Source organism: Mirounga angustirostris, unplaced genomic scaffold (assembly GCF_029215605.1).
Source record: "Mirounga angustirostris isolate CCGP_5_RB_7025 unplaced genomic scaffold, mMirAng1.0.hap1 SCAF_9, whole genome shotgun sequence".
NCBI lineage: Eukaryota > Metazoa > Chordata > Mammalia > Carnivora > Phocidae > Mirounga > Mirounga angustirostris.
This window is the reverse complement of record NW_026991717.1, coordinates 76596393-76604496: the sequence shown is the minus strand read 5'-3', so window position 1 is coordinate 76604496 and position 8104 is coordinate 76596393. Positions and strand designations below refer to the sequence as shown.

General features: G+C 35.9%; 1 non-coding gene across 1 annotated transcript; it reads left to right on the top strand.

Annotated features, from left to right (window-relative positions):
- Positions 1 to 6149: 6149 nt before the first annotated feature.
- LOC123862583 (U6 spliceosomal RNA) lies at positions 6150 to 6256 on the top strand. Its single transcript, XR_006795284.1, has one exon. It is a non-coding gene; the product is annotated as a U6 spliceosomal RNA (small nuclear RNA).
- The last annotated feature ends 1848 nt before the right edge of the window (positions 6257 to 8104 follow it).

Below are 8104 nucleotides of genomic sequence, written 5' to 3'. Positions count from 1 at the left end.
CACACAGAGAAAGAAGGGTACTTCATGAGAAGGGGGAAAAAAACAGAGGTAAAAATGTATTAATTAATGGAGAATTCAATGTGGAATAGTAATATTACATATGTATGTGTATATATAATTAAACACACACACAGATACATATTTTTTTTCCAACTGAAAGGAAATGATGTTGGCTTTAGGCCCTACATGACTATAGTCTATAACAGAAAGGAGTCAACAAAAGCAAAATCCTAACAAAATGAAAAGTTTCACAAATGTGCCTCATTAAAAATGTCTAAAAAATGTTCTTTTTTTTTTTAAAGAATTTATTTATTTATTTGACAGAGAGAGACAGAGCCTGAGAGGGAACACAAGCAGGGGGAGTGGGAGAGGGAGAAGCAGGCTTCCCGCGGAGCAGGGAGCCCAATGCGGGACTCGATCCCAGGACCCTGGGATCATGACCTGAGCCGAAGGCAGATGCTTAACGACTGAGCCACCCAGGTGCCCTCTAAAAAATGTTCTAAGAACGTTCTAATATATTATTTTTTAAGTAAGCTAAACATTGAGACAATTTCTATTTCCTGTATTATACAATGTTGATATTTGGTATATGCTCCTTTTCCTATACTAATTAATACTCAGAATAAGCAAAAATAAGCAAAAATAGCTACTTGCTTCATGAAATACATACTCTTAGGAAACTATGAAGCAACTAAACTATCTTATTTATAAAGACTAATTTTTCAAAGCTTGCTTAAAGTTACTTGCTCTCCAATCCAAAGCTATTATGTTATAAACTCTGCCCAATACCAACCAGTTTCCAGACTTAGAAGAGTTACCATATAAGCATTTAGCTCATGCCTTAAAATCCTATAAATATCCTCTCTCCTGAATTCCCTGAGACACTACTTAAACTATGCAAAGAAGATTTAATTGATGAATATGTTTTTCAGATGGTCTTTTGGAGAGTTCATCATACAGTTAATGTATTGATGCCAGCGGTATATTTCATAGTATTGTTATTTCTTATTTATATTCAATTGGTACTAGGAAATATTCACAAGATATACTAAGATTTCAATTTGAGGCACACTGCACTGGAATTATTGACTTTTAGGACATTGGAAGCTGAACTGCCCAAGAATATGGCTTTGAGAAAGATGTACATTTTCCATTAGTGAGCTCTATGAGGGATGGTTCTGTGTCTTTTGTATAGACTGCTATAATTTCGGGATGTCATGTTATGATTGGCACACAGTAGGAAACAAATATATTGTTGAATTAAAAAAAAAGGTACCACCAAAGTCACTGCCATCCTAATATGTGAATTTAACTAAGATTCCATTGGCAGTGTTCCCATATATTTGTGGTTGAAAGAAAACTGATTTCAGAATGACAATTAGCTATATGTTACTTGGTTAGGGACCAACCAGTGATAAATTGCTCAGTGGTTACCAGGCTCTCATATCCTTAGGGGAAGATATGATCTTGAAAAACTGGATTGTATATGGGCAATAATTTCCACCTATTATTATTAAATGAACTGTGCTCTTTTTAATATGTTACTCATCATAAGTAGGCTTTTATAAAACAAGCATGTTATCACAGAAATAATCAAATAATAACTCACATTTTATCCATGTAAGTACTTATAGTATTGAAAAACAGAAGGATAATTTGTCTTGAGGATTAGCTGTCCTTGTTTAGAAACATCTCTGATGGAGAAAAAGAGTTGCTGGCAGAGTCCAAGTGAAGAGGGGGAAAATGAAGGGGGGATTAAATTCCTTTGCGTCAGAAATGTATGGAATCTTTTTTTTTGCTTCTATAGTGATCTCTCCAAAATGAAAAGGGATGAGAGGAAAGGAAGGAAAAACAATCAAAAAGTGTTGTAAAAACATACATTATTTGAGCAGACATGACAAGTGAATAATTTACCAGTGGACACTTGGGGGAGGAAAAAAACTACTTTCAGAACAATGAATGCTATCAGTTAGTCTTAAATAGATTCTATTTGAGGCATATTGATTGTTACCATTTCCAAAATTGTTCAGTAAATTATTTAGCACACACAAATACCTCATAAAATTATGTGTGGTTTCATGAAGTTTTACATCCAAGTGTGTACAGAATGGAAAGTACAGGTAGGATATGGACTTAATCCATGAAATTTATTAATCTGTTGAAGTGAAGCTTTGAGTCAGAAATAATTATGATGATGTAAGCCATAAATGTATGTACCCTAATCCTGAGGCAGAGGTGAGTGGGTATATATTGTCATTAAATTTCTGCACACTGTACAATGTAGATTTGAGTTAATATCATAGATAACTTAAGGACAAAGTGACAATAGTTAAGAGCTAAACTAATATAAAATTAAAACAAAATTCCAAAACAAAAACAACCACAAAAGTGATTCCATATGGGAACATGCTAAAAAGAAGTATTTCCATGTATTTATTTGTAGGTAATATACATAAATATTTTTTCACATCCTATACAATCTCAGGCAAAACTGAAGAACTTGAAGAAAGCATAGTGCATAGATATAGTATATTATTAGTTATCATTTACGGTAATTCTATATTGTAACATATAGTCCCTGATAATCCAATTTCATGTTTACCCATTAAAAATTTGTTTTTTCATAGATAATAGAATGTTTTGGGGATGCAGACTTGATTGAAGAATGTAAAATGATGAACTGCATATTGAAATCACCATGTTAGGTGATATGAGCTTTAAAATTTTACCAGCTTTGAACTTATAACTCCACCATTAAATATGATTTTCAACACAATCAACTAAAATTTGTTCAATACTCTAATTTGTTATGTGCTTAAGCACTTCAGGAATACAATTTATTATAATATATATATATTATATTCTATAATATATTCTATTTTAACAGCCATTCAGATATATGCCATCTAGTCTCCTCCAAAAATGAAGCAATAATGGAAAAGTCAAAAGCATAATATGTTGATTTCCTTTTAGTGCATAAAAGAATGAGAAAGGAAGAGGAGAGAGGAAGAAAGAAAAAGAGGAAGAGCAGTTCTGAATACTGAACACCAAAGAAGTGAGAGGGTCAGACACATTTTGACTATATCATCTCACCAGTTTCCATTATAAATTAAAATACCACCTTCCAGGTTCACTTTGAAATCATTTGGAATTTTATGCCATCCATTTGTAAGCCTCTGAATGGGTTATTATAAGTCTGAAATGGCAAATAACAATTCATTTTCCATTTTAAAGATTTTATTTAAGAGAGAGAGAGTGGGAGGAGGTGCAAGTGGAGAGGGGGGGAGAGAATCTCAAGCAGACTCCCCACTGAGCACGGAGCCTGAGGTAGCGCTCAATCTTAGAACCCTGAGATCATGACCGGAGCAGAAACCAAGAGTCTGACGCTTAACCTACTGAGCCACCCAGGCACCCCTTCATTTTCCATTTTAAAGCTAGCTAATCTATATTTTGGAGAAAGAAATGGGGGGGCATTTTTTGAACCACAGTATCTTGAATTCAAAATCAAATTAATAACCCTGGATTTACTCACAAGGAGAACATTGCAATGTTTTCCTTGTTGTTTTTAAGTACTTCTTTTCTAACATTCTTTGTCTAGAAAAATAAACAACTCTCTGTGCCACAATGGTGCATGACCTGATTCTTTAAATAGACTGCATCTACAGGATCATTGAACAGTCCCATCAGATCCTCTCTTTAAAGGCAAAATCCCTTGATGAGAGATTCTTGGGACATAACCATCCCCTGAATTCAACAACAGTTTGAAAGCAAGGTAGGGATAAAACTGGCCATTGGCTATACAAGAACCTCTCAGGTTCTCATTGAAATAGCTTGGGATTTCTGTGCCACCCATTTGTATGGATGCTTTATGTGTTTTTAAATTAAGTGCTAATGGGAAGCATTTATTTAAAAAAAAAAAAAAGGCAAATTCATTCACTTCAGTGGTGGAGAAATATAACTTCTAAAATTATAAACAGGGAAAAATACTATCTGTATATTCTTATTTACCTTTTATCTGCTAAAAGGATGAAGAAAAAATAGTTAATGGTAATAAGAGATAAGATTAAACTTTTTTATTAATGTAATTTATTTCCACAGGATAACACTAAAGCAAATAGTTTAGTGGCATTTAAAAAACTGGATTTGATTTAGTGAATGGGAAGAGTACCTGTAGTTATTTTAGCTGGGGCTAAGGCAATTAAAGGCTTTATGTCTGCATACTTCATAACAAAAATTAGATACTTAGCTGGGGAAAACTTATCCTTTTATTCTGGTGGTTTATTATAAGTAAATGTATTCTCTCAAACAACTAGCGTAGCTTTTTTTGAGGTTCAGAAATCCTTCTATCTGGGAATCTGGGGATCCAAAGGTTCCTACCTTGATGAAAATCTTATGACTATTCCTTAAACTACCATAGTGCAACATAATAAAAAGAATTATGATCACTTTAAAGCTGGGTGGCATTCATCAAATGGTAACCCAGGGGTGAAAGGTCCTATATCCCATTTCCAATCCTTTGAACCATCTATTGAACTAATGTATTTTTCTCTTTAAAATGTCCTAAAAGATATAAGATGTCCTCGTGCTTATAGGATTTTTGAAATTTTATTTTAAGGAATCAAAAGAAATTTACTCTGTGAGCAGGTTTTTCAGTTTGGCTTGAGGCCTTTGATTCAGGGAACAAGCAATCTCCTTCCAACTCTCTCCACTGGAGAGATGTCCCCTTTCAACCTATCTCTTGGTCCAATACAAATCAATGAACTCAAGACCCAATATACCATGTCTTAAAAATCCATTTAGAAATCAATTGCTCCATTCAAAGTTCATCTCCTTCCTTTATCAGAAATTGCTGGAAATGTAATTTTGCAGCAAGCATTTCATTTCTTGTCTTGAAATAGATTGAGATAAATGTAAAGTCAATGATTAGATAAATGTAATGTCTTGGGTTGATGCCACAATGCAATATTTGATGGTGTGGTCAGTACTGATGGATGTTTTGTATAGTTATCCAGTTGTATAATGGGACAAATTCCCATGACTCTATTTAAAACACCATGTGGCCCCTCTCAATTAATATTACCAAAAGTATTTTGGCACAAATACAAAAAGCTTCATGGATTAGTGCTGAGCATGCAAGTGCAAGTCATCTTTGCTCTGTACAGATTCTCCTTCATTAATAAACTGTATCTGTGCGCAATTTATTTACTGAGCTGCACTCTATGCAGTAAATAACACAACAAAGATTATTCCTCCTTCAAAAATCACTTCTATGAGATTATAAATAGAAAGCCTGTGCTCGGTAATCTCTGACAGTACAGTTAAGGATTAAAACCTGATGAAGTTAACACATACATGGGCATGCACATAAGCACTACAGCCATAGAAACATTGCTTATGAAAGTCTCTTCATTTTAATGTCAAGAAAACATATTTATCTTCCTTATTTCCTGCTATCAAGATACATATTCAATATGAAAGAGGGGGAAAAGAAAGAGATGACTTTCTTTGAGAAGTAATAAAAAACAGAATATTAGTAATGCCTTTAGAAAATATCTTTTGGAAATGTAGAGGCTAATTTTCTGGCACACTGATACGCAGACTATGTAACACAGGAATGAATCAAATGATACAATAATAAGTATCTTTTTTTAAGTTCCCCTTCCCTTGATGGCTGTTTTTGGTGGTTGACTTCAATGTTACATAGAAACCCATGATTATCAAGAACAATATTCAGGAGCGCCTGGGTGGCTCAGTTGTTAAGCGTTTGCCTTCAGCTCAGGTCATGATCCCAGGGTCCTGGGATCGAGCCCCACATCAGGCTCCCTGCTCTGCGGGGAGCCTGCTTCTTCCTCTCCCACTCCCCCTGCTTGTGTTCCCTCTCTCGCTGTGTCTCTCTCTGTCAAATAAATAAATAAAATCTTTAAAAAAATGAATAAAAAAAAAAACACCTAATAAATAATTGTCAATACACCAACATTTTATTTTCTAGTGTCCTCAGGTCCAGCTCAGGATAATTAGTGATTTAGAAACTTTGTTGTCTCTACTATTGAAGTAAAGTGAAGAATATGTGACCACTATTTGTAACACTTAAAAAAATTTATGACGATTTTTTAATTATTAGTGTTAATATTAACCACAATCCTATAGTAGTACTCACTTCAGTAGCACATATACTAAAATTGGAATGACACAGAGAGGTTTAGCATGTCCCCTGCACAAGGACAACGTGCAAATTTCTGAAGTATTCCACAAATGCATGTGCACATGCGTGCGCACAACACACACAAACAACTATATACTACTTTGGTTCCATATAATGAAAAAATCTTGATACATTTTGAAGTCATATGCTTATGGCCATAACTTACAAATATATATTTTGAAATTTTTGTAATTTTCTAAGTTTTAAATCGTTCTTTGTAATTTTTTTTAAAAATTCTCCATAAATATTTGCTTCTTCTCTGTATTGGTGGAATTTTGTAATCACACAATTCTGTATTTTAGCATGTTTTCTTTTTTCTCTTTGACATCTTTTCTTCTTATTTCTATTTCTGGTGTTACAAAATTGCATGATAAAGTATACTTTAGCTGAGACTTTTAATTCATTGGACTGGTACTTGGTGACTGCCTTTTCCTTTCTTGGGACTCTCAAGAATTATTTGTTAATTTTCTCCCATTCCATTTTTCTCTGGTATCTTAGAACTTCTATTAGAAAATATTTAAACATCTGGATCTTTTCTCCACTATTTTTCATCTCTGCCTTCTTCCTCTTTTCAAATTTCCCTTACTTTATCTTCTAAATTTCCCTTACTTTATCTTCTAAATTTTCTAGAATTTTTTTTTTTTCCAAATAGCCTCCAAGTCTATTGTTTTGGATGCAATAAACACCTTCCCTTTTCTTCTTGAGGGTATGAGTTATGGGTTTCTTGCCCTTTTGTTTTCTTCTCCTTTGCATTCCCTTTTTCTTCTGGGTTTTTTGTTTCATTTTGTTTTTGCTTTGCTTATTTTTCTTATTTTTTTTTTTTAAGATTTTATTTCTTTATTTGACAGAGAGAGGGAGCACAAGCAGGGGAGGAGCAGCAGGCAGAGAGAGAAGCAGGCTCCCCGCTGAGCAGGGAGCCCGATGTGAGGCTCGATCCCAAGACCCCGGAATCATGACCTGAGCCCAAGGCAGACGCTTAACCAACTGAGCCACCCAGGCGCCCTCTTCTCTGCTTTTCTTGGTAGAGGTTTCACTAATTGCGGCAGTGAAACAAGTTTCGCTCACAGGACTTGCAATTACCAAAGCTTAAGAATCTACAGGTTATTGCAAAACAAACAAAACAAAATGGCAGCAGCATTGAAGTAGGAGCTTCATCTCAAAGTCCGCCTCACAGCGCAGATCAGAAGCCACGAGCTAGCTCTTACTGTCCTCCATCTGCAGGGCTGTAGTGGATGTACTTTCCCTCAAATCACAAACCACCAAGATAGGTACAGAGTACCTCAGACCAGGGAACCTAATGTAAGCATAGTATTGTGAAGTAACCAGCCCCAGTGGCAGAGTCGGGGTGGGGGGAAGGTCACCTAAACCAGGTGTAAACATCACCTCGCTGTTACCAAACAATTCTCATAAGCCGGTAGAAACCAGCAGAGACTCACCTTGGCCCCGTGACTGAAAAGCAACGCTATGAATCAGTACCAGTCATGCCTTGTCTGGAGTCAAGACTCTCTTGGTACATATCTTACTTCAGCAAAACAGCTCAGACTAATTCCAGACATGCCGGAATTAACCCTCATGGAACAGAGGCTTTTCTTCAATAAAAGCGTGAATGAAAATATTAACTGAAACTGAATAGGCATGCATGGCTTACCTTCAAATCTCGGTGAACAGGCATTTGCGCTGGAGACCATTAAATGGGAATCTGGGGAATTTCATCATCTCAGGTACCGAGATTCTCCACAGAAAGTTTGTGGTGCGGAGAAGCCGGAAGTGGCCTGACTTCCTGCTGGGCCACCTCTCGCGAGACTGTGGGAAGGCAGCCGCGAGATATCCCGCGTGGCTCTAGACCCCGGGCGGCAGCAACGCCGCCAGGCTCAGAGCCCTCCCGCCCCTTGACTGCGCTTT